This window comes from Podarcis raffonei, chromosome 1, assembly GCF_027172205.1.
Source record: "Podarcis raffonei isolate rPodRaf1 chromosome 1, rPodRaf1.pri, whole genome shotgun sequence".
NCBI classification, from domain to species: domain Eukaryota; kingdom Metazoa; phylum Chordata; class Lepidosauria; order Squamata; family Lacertidae; genus Podarcis; species Podarcis raffonei.
In genome coordinates this window covers 11,561,785-11,572,545 of record NC_070602.1, presented here as the reverse complement: position 1 = coordinate 11,572,545, position 10,761 = coordinate 11,561,785, and the positions used below count along the sequence as shown (strand labels likewise).

The 10,761-nt window shown below is 44.6% G+C and overlaps 1 long non-coding RNA gene across 1 annotated transcript; it reads right to left on the bottom strand.

The window, feature by feature from the left end:
• Positions 1-5,721: 5,721 nt before the first annotated feature.
• Positions 5,722-9,052, bottom strand: LOC128402383 (uncharacterized). The gene is made up of 2 exons (XR_008327668.1): positions 8,375-9,052; positions 5,722-6,160 (listed from the first exon to the last, which is right to left on the bottom strand). It is a non-coding gene; the product is annotated as an uncharacterized LOC128402383 (long non-coding RNA).
• Between the last annotated feature and the right edge of the window lie 1,709 nt (positions 9,053-10,761).

Below are 10,761 nucleotides of genomic sequence, written 5' to 3'. Positions count from 1 at the left end.
CCCTCTTAACACTGTCCAAGTGTACAATTGAAGGAGAATGAAGGGGTGTGTGGTTTCAACTGAATGTTGAAGCCCCAGGCCTTAGAGGAAGGGACACTATAGTCTAACATGTGTTAGGAAAGTTCTGTAAGGCAGGCCACATCTTTCTGGGGCAGACAAAGAAGCTGCCTTAAACCAAGCCAGGTCATTGGTTCATTTATCTCAGTGTTGTCTCCACGGACCGGAAATAGCTCTCTGGGATTTCAGACAAAAGTTTTTCCCAGTCTGACCTGATGATATGAAGGACATACTCTCCCACATGTTGAGGAGAAAAACCGAGAAGCCATCTTCCCACGCAAGTCATGTGACCCACACAAGATCATGGCCCTGAATAAAACTTTTCTTGGGGCCACCACCCAAAAGCATGTGTTTTGGGGTGCAGTACAAGATCACAGCCCCCCCAAAGCACTTTGGAGAGCGAGATCATAGCGCCCAAGCTGGCCGTTGTGCTCTTGTGCAAGAAAACAGGATATCCCAGTTTTGTTGGGACAGTTGAGAGGTATGCAAGGTTTGAAACTGAGAAATTCTACAATGCTCTACTACTGAACCACAGCCCTTTTTTCTTTTTCTTTTTTGCAAAGTGTACAAAAAAATTCAGAGGCAGTATACCTCCGAATACCAGTTACTGGTGTCCATGAGCAGACAAGGGCTGTTGCACTCATGCCATTTTTTTCCATATTCTCAGAGGCATCTGGTTGGCCACTGTGACAACAAAATGCTGCACTGGGTTGGCCTTTTCACCTAATCCAGCACAGTTCTTATGGGGACCAGAAAAATAATGGGATGAAGTTGAAGGATGTGTTTAAAAGCCACAGTACATGAATGGTGGCTACAGGCCTGAAATCCACTAGGAGTAGATCCCACTTAACCCCATAGCCTTTAATATTCCTGGCTACAACCCAAGTTTGGACTGGAATTTCCCACTTTTTCCTAAACGTGTAGTGTTTTTAGGTGTTCAAAATGTTTCCTAAATGCTTTCCTAGATGGTGCTTTTAAATATGTTTTTATTCCATTCTGGATTTTCTGTTTTAACATTTTGCAGTTTGCTGCCCTGAGCTCCTTTGGAAATGCACAAAACTGTGTGTGGATTTTTTAAAACTCGGAATAATCTATGAGGATTATGTATGAAACACTGCCAACCACTAGGTGGTGCTGTACTATGTCCTTATAGGCAGGGGAAGGCCAGTGGTGAGTGAGCTCTTTCCCTTGGTACATCTATTGCTCCAGGTATCTGGACAGCATTATGGCACCTTCTGAAGCTAACCCCAACATTTTGACACAGAGGTTTGCAGGATATTATTATCCTGTTCAGGAAACACTTGATAGAGAAATCCAGAGGAGAACTGCAAAAGCAAAGATCCATTAAATTGCTGAGCCAAGAAGTGAGATGAACAACCAGCCAGCAAATACCTCGAACCAGGCATGAGAGAGAGAGAGAGAGAGAGAGAGAGAGAGAGAGAGAGAGAGAGAGAGTCCATCCATCCTTTTAGCATCAGGATGGTTGGAGCCAAGATGGGTGCTAAAACGCCCTGTTTTCAAGCAATTGCCAAATGAAACCCGAATTCTCCATATCCTATCAACATCCATGCAGCAACTCTCCTTTGAATTCTCAGGCACAGATTCTGCCAGGCATGCCGCAGTCTGACCAGAAAACATGCCAGCAATGAGGCTACAGAGGCCATCGCTGCTATTGTCTCTTTGTTGAGGTTTATCTTCCAAGCGCCATAGATCATCCCTTTAATAGTGTGTGACTGGGGCCATGTTCCAGTTAAGCTGCCCCTCCCCTTTGAACAGTGGGCAGGTCAGACATCTGCTCCCAGCAGCTGACTCCCCCATTAAAATGATTATTTGCGGCCCTGCACTCAACTTAGTTAAGTTTCGATTGTCTCTGCTATCACAGTTGAATTGCTAATGTGGCTTAAAGGGTGTTAGGAGCTGCTCGGCCAAGGAATTCATACAAACATGTGCAAGGACTGTATTCTGCTCCAGAGTAGCATAACAAAGCATTCCATACACAAACGATACACTATATTTAGTTCAACAAGTGGGGAATATTATTTGGAGAAAAATTATTGGAGAACAATAGTGAACAATAGTGTTCCTTGCTGGAAAGCTGGACCATAAAGAAGCCTGATCGCCGAAGAATTGATGCTTTTGAATTACGATGCTGGAGGAGACTCTTGAGAGTCCCATGGACTGCAAGAAGATCAAACCTATCCATTCTGAAGGAAATCAGCCCTGAGTGCTCACTGGAAGGACAGATCGTGAAGCTGAGGCTCCAATACTTTGGCCACCTCATGAGAAGAGAAGACTCCCTGGAAAAGACCCTGATGTTGGGAAAGATGGAGGGCACAAGGAGAAGGGGACGACAGAGGACGAGATGGTTGGACAGTGTTCTCAAAGCTAAGAACATGAGTTTGACCAAACTGTGGGAAGCAGTGGAAGACAGGAGTGCCTGGCGTGCTCTGGTCCATGGGGTCACAAAGAGTCGGACACGACTAAACGGCTAAACAACAACAACAAGTTTTCCTTGCAAACGGTGTGTTTGTACACGTCATCATGGGAGCTACTGCAGTAGCTTCAGGTATTGGAAACAGGAAACCGACAGGAGAACTATACTTCCTGGTCCAATCTGGAGCTTTCAAGCTCACAGCCCCAACTGTCTGATGCTCAGGGGCTAAAGCTGTTCTGGCCTTGCCAATTAAAAATTGATATATGCAGTTTAGATAGCAGCGATCAACCCCTTGTGCCAATATACACGGAATGAAATAAAAATAAATTGATAACGGGAATCACAGTGGGAACATCTCATCTAATACGACTATCATTTTCAGGATGTAGGAACAATTAAAATGTTCTGCACATTATTTTGAAAAGTGCAGCAGCCAGCAAAAGGAAAGGAAAGAAAAGGGCAATTAGGAAGAGTTGAAAATGCCAAATGTTTCATAAATCTAGTATTTTAAATTACCACATTTAACCCTTTTGCTGTTGAAAATGAAAGTTAACGAGGTTGCAAAATGACTGTTTTCCCTCCCTAACAAAGCATACAATTATTTTTTATTCAGAAGCTAAAGCATGGTTTTTATCTCTATGTGTATATTTATGTGCTTGTTTGTACATTCTGTACGCAGCTTGATTTTGCTACAAGGTGTGAACTAGGGATGGAGGAGAGATTTGTTGAGTTTGCATATTTATCTGAACTGAACCTACCCAGTTCACACAATAAAGGTAAAGGGACCCCTGACCATTAGGTCCAGTCATGACCGACTCTGGGGTTTTTGCGCTCATCTCGCTTTATTGGCCGAGGGAGCCGGCGTACAGCTTCCGGGTCATGTGGCCAGCATGACTAAGCCGCTTCTGGCGAACCAGAGCAGCACACGGTAACGCTGTTTACCTTCCCGCTGGAGCGGTACCTATTTATCTACTTGCACTTTGACGCGCTTTCGAACTGCTAGGTTGGCAGGAGCAGGGACCAAGCAACGGGAGCTACATGAACCCAAACACAGCTTTCTTCTAAAATCTGCAGTTCTCCAAATTTTTGGATGCTGATCTCTACCCAAAGAATGCATACAGAAATGCACATACAGTGGTACCTCGGGTTACAGACGCTTCAGGTTACAGACTCCACTAACCCAGAAATAGTACCTCGGGTTAAGAACTTTACTTCAGGATGAGAACAGAAATTGAGCGGCGGCGGCACCAGGAGGCCCCATTAGCTAAAGTGGTGTCTCAGGTTAAGAACAGTTTCAGGTTAAGAACGGACCTCCAGAACGAATTAAGTTCTTAACCCGAGGTACCACTGTATTACTGAAAATACTATGCAAAATTGCATTGTATCAGAGAGAAGTTGCTTGGAGAAATCTGTCCGTCTCATGAGTGCTCCTTTGAGGGTCAAGTCAAACCATTGGAGACTTACAGCACCTGTTGTGGGTGTAGAGACTGATACGGGAGAGACATGTTTTGTTGCAGCTGGGGCAGAGGAAGGGGCCCGGTTTTGCTGATGCCATTGCACTATGGCATTTCTTCTCCCTGAGCTCCTCCCAGTGTTCATTCCTCCTCTGCTCACTGCTATGGATGCCCAACCTGGCTGCTTGTCTCCAGGCACTGCGGTCGTCTGCAAGGGATGCCTGCATGGCAGGGTTGATCTTGCCAGCCTACCTGTCACTTTTGCAGACATATTTGCAACACGGAGTTGAAGAAGAAGAAGAAGAGTTTGGATTTGATATCCCACTTTATCACTACCCGAAGGAGTCTCAAAGCAGCTAACATTCTCCTTTCCCTTCCTCCCCCACAACAAACACTCTGTGAGGTGAGTGGGGCTGAGAGACTTCAGAGAAGTGTGACTAGCTCAAGGTCACCCAGCAGCTGCATGTGGAGGAGCGGAGACGCGAACCCAGTTCACCAGATTACGAGTCCACCGCTCTTAACCCCACCGCTCTTAACCCCAAAAAGTACTGTCCCTTTATGGGTGGAGTAAGGAAAAAGTGTGCTATTTTCAGAAGTTCCCCCTCCCATTTTTAAATCCCTTGCTTTTTATTCTTGTGCAGTTGTCATCTTGGGCAATTTGACCAAAATATGACTATCTGGTCAAAAATTGGCTTATACAAACATACCTAAGATCAAACATATCATAAATAAACATCCAAATCCCTTCCCTGTTTCTGGTTATAACTAGTCTACCGCTCTTAACCACTACACCATACTGGCTCTGGTGCCTGAAGCCACCTCTCCATAGAGCACAAACTTGGGACTCCTGCCATCTTCCATTCTGTGGAACATGATGAAGCCAGCGTAGATGTTGCTGAGAAAGGAGTGCAAACATGCTGGGAATGTGTTATCTTGGGAGAGCACATCTTTGTTTGAGGCTCTGTCCTGCCATGTGATGCCCCAAATCCAGGGCCGGATTTAGGTTTGATGAGGCCCTCAGCTACTGAAGGTAATGGGGCCCTTTATATGTCCAGCTGTCCTTTGTTTTTGTGTTGAATATATGCTATATGGTAATTTACAGATCTAATAGGTATCTAAAGCCATTTGCACTTGCAAAATGTAGGCACCCTATATATAGAAATGAACCAACCAGTGATATTTTAGGGAGCAGGCTAGCAGGTGGGGCCCATGACTTACATGAGATCCAGCGCCGAGGGCCTTCTGGCGGTTCCCTCATTGCGAGAAGTGAGGCTACAGGGAACCAGACAGAGGGCCTTCTCGGTAGTGGCGCCCGCCCTGTGGAACGCCCTCCCATCAGATGTCAAAGAGATAAATAATTACCTGACATTCAGAAGACATCTTAAGGTTCAGGGAAGTTTTTAATATGTAACGCTGTACTGTTTTTAACACTGATTGGGAGCCGCCCAGAGTGGCTGGGGAAACTCAGCCAGATGGGTGGGGTATAAATAATAAATTATTATTATTATTATTATTACATCACAGGAGCCTACACAACACAAAACACTGTTGGTGTATGTAGGTTTTATTTTATTTGTTTTTTATCTTATGTTTTGGAAATGTACATCCAGTTGTTTTTTCCTTTAATTTTTTGGGGGCCCCCAAGAGAGTGGGGCTCTAAGCTATAGCTTGTTTAGCTTAAACGTAAACCCAGCAATGCATCTTGATATGGGTTGTTAGCATTCTCCGTATCCTTGAGGAGAAGGTCTCAACCGTGGAGGAATGTTCTCAAAAAAATTATTGGTTTTCACAATATTATAAACAAACAAACAAACAAACAAACACACAAGACAAACAAACATAACAAACATAAATCATAGCCTTATTGAAAATTACAGTTATTAACTTTGTTAAGTGACTTCCTCGCTTCCCCTTGGTTGAATTTCATTGCATGTCCTTTTAACCGTTTTCCAAATCCCAATTTTTATGAAATTTAACTTAAACATTAACACCCTTAAATCTTTACCTTATATAATTAAACATATTAATTCATCACTTAACATAAACAAAAGCCTAAGCCTATTAGGTATCTGCAAGCTATTTCTGGTTAATTTAACTTAACAAATTTAACTAAATAATCATTAAATTTATTCCATTCTTCCTGATATTCCTCCTCCTTCTGGTCGTGGACTCATCCGGTTAGGTCGGCTAGCTCCGATAAATCCATCATCTTCATCTGCAGAGAAATGAATGTACTAGGGGAAATTGTGTACATAAATGTGTATACCAAGAGGAACATGTGCAAACAGTGTTCAAATTTTCAGGTGGGTTTTTCTTTTTTAAAACTGCAGGCGGGTAGGGGAATGTGGTGAAGTGGTGAAGTGGTCAGTCAATGTGAGAACAGGATTCTGGACTCGATGGGCCATTAGCCTAATGGTACATGCCTGTTCGCCAGAAGCGGCTTAGTCATGCTGGTCGCATGACCCGGAAGCTGTACCCTGGCTCCCTCGGCCAATAAAGCGAGATGAGCACCACAACCCCAGAGTCAGCCACGACTGGACCTAATGGTCAGGGGTCCCTTTACCTTTACCTTAATGTACGGGGACACGGGTGGCGCTGTGGGTTAAACCACAGAGCCTAGGGCTTGCCGATCAGAAGGTCGGCGGTTCGAATCCCCACGACAGGGTGAGCTCCCGTTCCTCGGTCCCTGCTCCTGCCAACCTAGCAGTTCAAAAGCACGTCAAAGTGCAAGTAGATAAATAGGTACCACTCCAGCAGGAAGGTAAACGGCATTTCCATGCGCTGCTCTGGTTTGCGAGAAGCGGCTTAGTCATGCTGGCCACATGACCCGGAAGCTGTACACCAGCTCCCTCAGCCAATAAAGTGAGATGAGTGCCGCAATCTCAGAGTTGTCTGCAACGGGACCTAACAGTCAGGGGTCCCTTTACCTTTACCTTTACATGATGCCCATATGAGGGAAATCCTGATTAGGCCAGAATCCAAACTCAGGTGGAGAGGCAAAGGTGCTCCGAACTGCTTTTGACACGCTCCACATTCATGGACAGCAATGTTTGGCTACCCACCCACAAGGTCTCTGTCTTTCTGGGGTTCGTGATCAATTTATTGATCCTCATCTAGACACTGGTCCAGAGCTTGCCCAGACTCCCCTAAGATGTGCAGTCGCACCTTGGAAGTCGAATGGAATCCGTTCCGGAAGTCCGTTCGACTTCCAAAACGTTCAGAAACCAAGCGCGGATTCTGATTGGCTGCAGGAAGGTCCTGCAGCTAATCGGAAGCCGCGGAAGCCCCTTCGGACGTTCGGCTTCCAAAAGAACGTTCCAAAACTGGAACAGTCACTTCTGGGTTCCGATCGTTCAGGAGCCAAAACATTCAAGAACTTCCAAGGTACGGCTGTAATAGAGAAATAGAGTTGTGTATCATTGGTGTCCTGATGACACCTTGCTTCAGATTTCCCAATGGCTATATATATATATATATATATATATATATATATATATATATTGTTGTTGTTGTTGTTGTTGTTTAGTCGTTTAGTCGTGTCCGACTCTTCGTGACCCCATGGACCAGAGAACGCCAGGCACCTCTGTCCTCCACTGCCTCCCGCAGTTTGGTCAAACTCATGCTGGTAACCTCGAAAACATTATCCAACCATCTCGTCCTCTGTCGCCCCCTTCTCCTTGTGCCCTCCATCTTTCCCAGCATCAGGGTCTTCTCCAGGGAGTCTTCTCTTCTCATGAGGTGGCCAAAGTACTGGAGCCTCAGCTTCACGATCTGTCCTTCCAGTGAGCACTCAGGGCTGATTTCCTTCAGAATGGAGAGGTTTGATCTTCTTGCAGTCCATGGGGCTCTCAAGAGTCTCCTCCAGCACCAGAATTCAAAAGCATCAATTCTTCGGCGATCAGCCTTCTTTATGGTCCAGCTCTCACTTCCATACATCACTACTGGGAAAACCATAGCTTTAACTATATATATATATATATATATATATATATATATATATATATATATATATATATGGTTAACAATAATGATAATAATGATGATGATGATATTTACACCCTCCCTATCTGGGTGGTTTCCAGCAGATATAAAAACATAATAAAATATAAAAAACTTCCCTAAACAGGAATTTTGCTGTGCAGTTCTCCAGCCAGGCAATGTGTGCAAAAACCCATATACATGAGTGAAGTGTGAACATATTGGTGAAAATGACATAGAAAAATGCATTCTGCTAAGGGAAACTGATTTGCAAAAATAAAATAAAAATGTGCACCTTAAGCAAAGTTGAATAGATAAATCTGCACTAAAATACTGACTAATTTTCACAAGGACTTTTTACTTTTAATGCAAACTGATGTGGAAATGCGGATAAGTGAGCGTAACTACGGAACACGGGGAAAAAGAAACTGAGATTGACAGATTCACCTACCCCCTAGTGCACACTCCCTCCGTTTGCCAACAGCTGGAAGTTTCCCTCCAGCTTGAAGATCCAGTGATTTCTAGCTGTCACGCAGCTGTTGCAGAGACTCATATCCTCTCCCAGTTAGAAGACAGAACACTAAGAAAAGTCAAGGACCAAATGCCTATTCAAGTTTCAATTGCGCTTTTATGCCTGGCTGTAAATTCTGCCTTCTGCTTTCTCCCTGGTCCCATATGGCTGTTTCTGTAAGCTGATGAGATTGGAGCAGGGGACTCCCACAAAAGATAGTTGAAAAGTTTTCAGGACCCTTTTTCAAAGGGGCATCTTGGTTTAAACCCACCCCCCCTACAAAAAAACCCCAAAAACCTTCCTTTCCAACATGCTCAAAAGCCATTGAACTGTTGTTCAGACAAGCCTAACGTCGACCGTTGCACAATGGCGCTCATAAATTACTCACACCTCCTTTTGTGACTCCGGTCCCAACCGCGGAAAGAGCATAGGCATGAACACACAAACACAGCAGCTTCCAGCTCTGTCCGCCCGCCCAGCCCAGCAGTCTTTTCTTGCCCTGTTTAACCTTCCTCACCACTCCCATTCAAGTTAAATCGAATGCTTAAGCAGCCGAAAGCAGGCGGCGTGATTCAGGGGCCCAGATTGTTAAGTGGGCCTCCTGTTTAAACCTTTGCTAATATTTGCAGGCGTGTTTTATGTCAGACGGCAGGAGACCAGGCCTAAGCATTGGCTGCCATGTGGGTAGCGCATAAAACAACAACAACACACCCCGCAATTTCTTTCTTCTGCTTCTTACAGAAGAAATCTCCTCCCCCACTTCCTAGACAGGCACAGTTTATGCTAAGGATTGCAATGGCTCAGAACACAATCTGTGTGCATGCCTTGATTCTGCATACACACACAAAAATATTGCTAAACAATTTTGAGTGTGGAATTTAGGGTTGGATGCGGAGTACAGCATCTTGTGAATGTCAGCTTTCTTTCATTTTTTTAAAAAGAAAGGTTCTAGTTTTCAAAATACCCTAACGTAGGGTTGCCTTATGTCTGGGTTTTCCCAAACCTCACCGGGATTTCAATGGCGGAATTCCCGAAAAGCAGTGGGTTCATCCTGGATTTTTGGCAACATAACCGAAAAATTGTGGCGTCCCCCCCCCGAAAAGCTTACCAACTTGGGAATTTTCTTTAAAAAGAAGAAGAAGTCAACAAATTGTTTGTGTCCAGGTTTTTACTTCTTGAAATATGGCAACTCTACCTAACGAGTACCAAAAAAAATCTAGTTGTACTTTATTGTGACATAAGCTTACATGGACTTTGTGTCTGTCTTTTTTCTTTTCTTTCTTTTTCTTTTCTTTTATTTTTTCTTTTTTGCTGCAGGAGACTCTTTATTTGATTTTTAAAATTGGGTTTTATAAACAACAACAACAACAACAACAAATTTTATTTATACCCCACCCTCCCCTGCCAGAGGAGGGTGGCTAACACCAGTAAAATTACAGTAAAAACATAATAGGAAAAAACCAATTTAAAATACAGGTTAAAATGCAATTTAAAATGCAGCCTCATTTTAAATGTAGCCCATAGATCAAAACCATAAGGGGAGGGAAACATAAGGGTCAGACTGAGTCCAAACCAAAGGCCAGGCGGAACAGCTCTGTCTTGCAGCCCCTGCGGAAAGATGTCAAGTCCTGCAGGGCCCTAGTCTCTTATGACAGAGCATTCCACCAAGTCGGGGCCAGTACTAAAAAGGCCCTGAGCCCTAGCTGAGACCAATCTAACCACCTTGCGACCTGGGACCTCCAAAATGTTGTCATTTATGGACCTCAAGGTCCTCCGTGGGGCATACCAGGAGAGGCGGTGCTGTAGGTACGTGGGGTCCTAGGCCGCGAAGGGCTTTAAAGGTCAAAACCAGCACCTTAAACCTGACCCTGTACTCCACCGGGAGCCAGTGCAGTTGGTAAAGCACTGGTTGAAGGTGATCCCGTGTCAAGGACCCTGTAAGGAGCCTCGCCACGGCATTCTGCACCCACTGGAGTTTCTGGGTCAGCTTCAAGGGCAGCCCTGCGTGGACTGTATAAGGTTATACAAATAAGTATACCAAGTCTTCTCATGTCATTTGCATATCACGAAAATAGCATGATAAATGTGGGAAAATATATTTATGGCACAACTCCTGGGGGAAGGGCCGTAGCTCAGAGGTGCTGCATTTGATTTCCCCGCAAGTCCTCTGGTTCAATTCCTGGCATCTCCAGGTAGGGCTGGGGATTTCCCCCTGTTTGAAAAGCTGGAGAGCCATTGGTAGCCACTGTAGACAATACTGAGCTGGAGGAACCTAAGGTCCCAGCTGGTATAAGGCGGCTTATACCAACTCCTTCTGGCAACTCCTG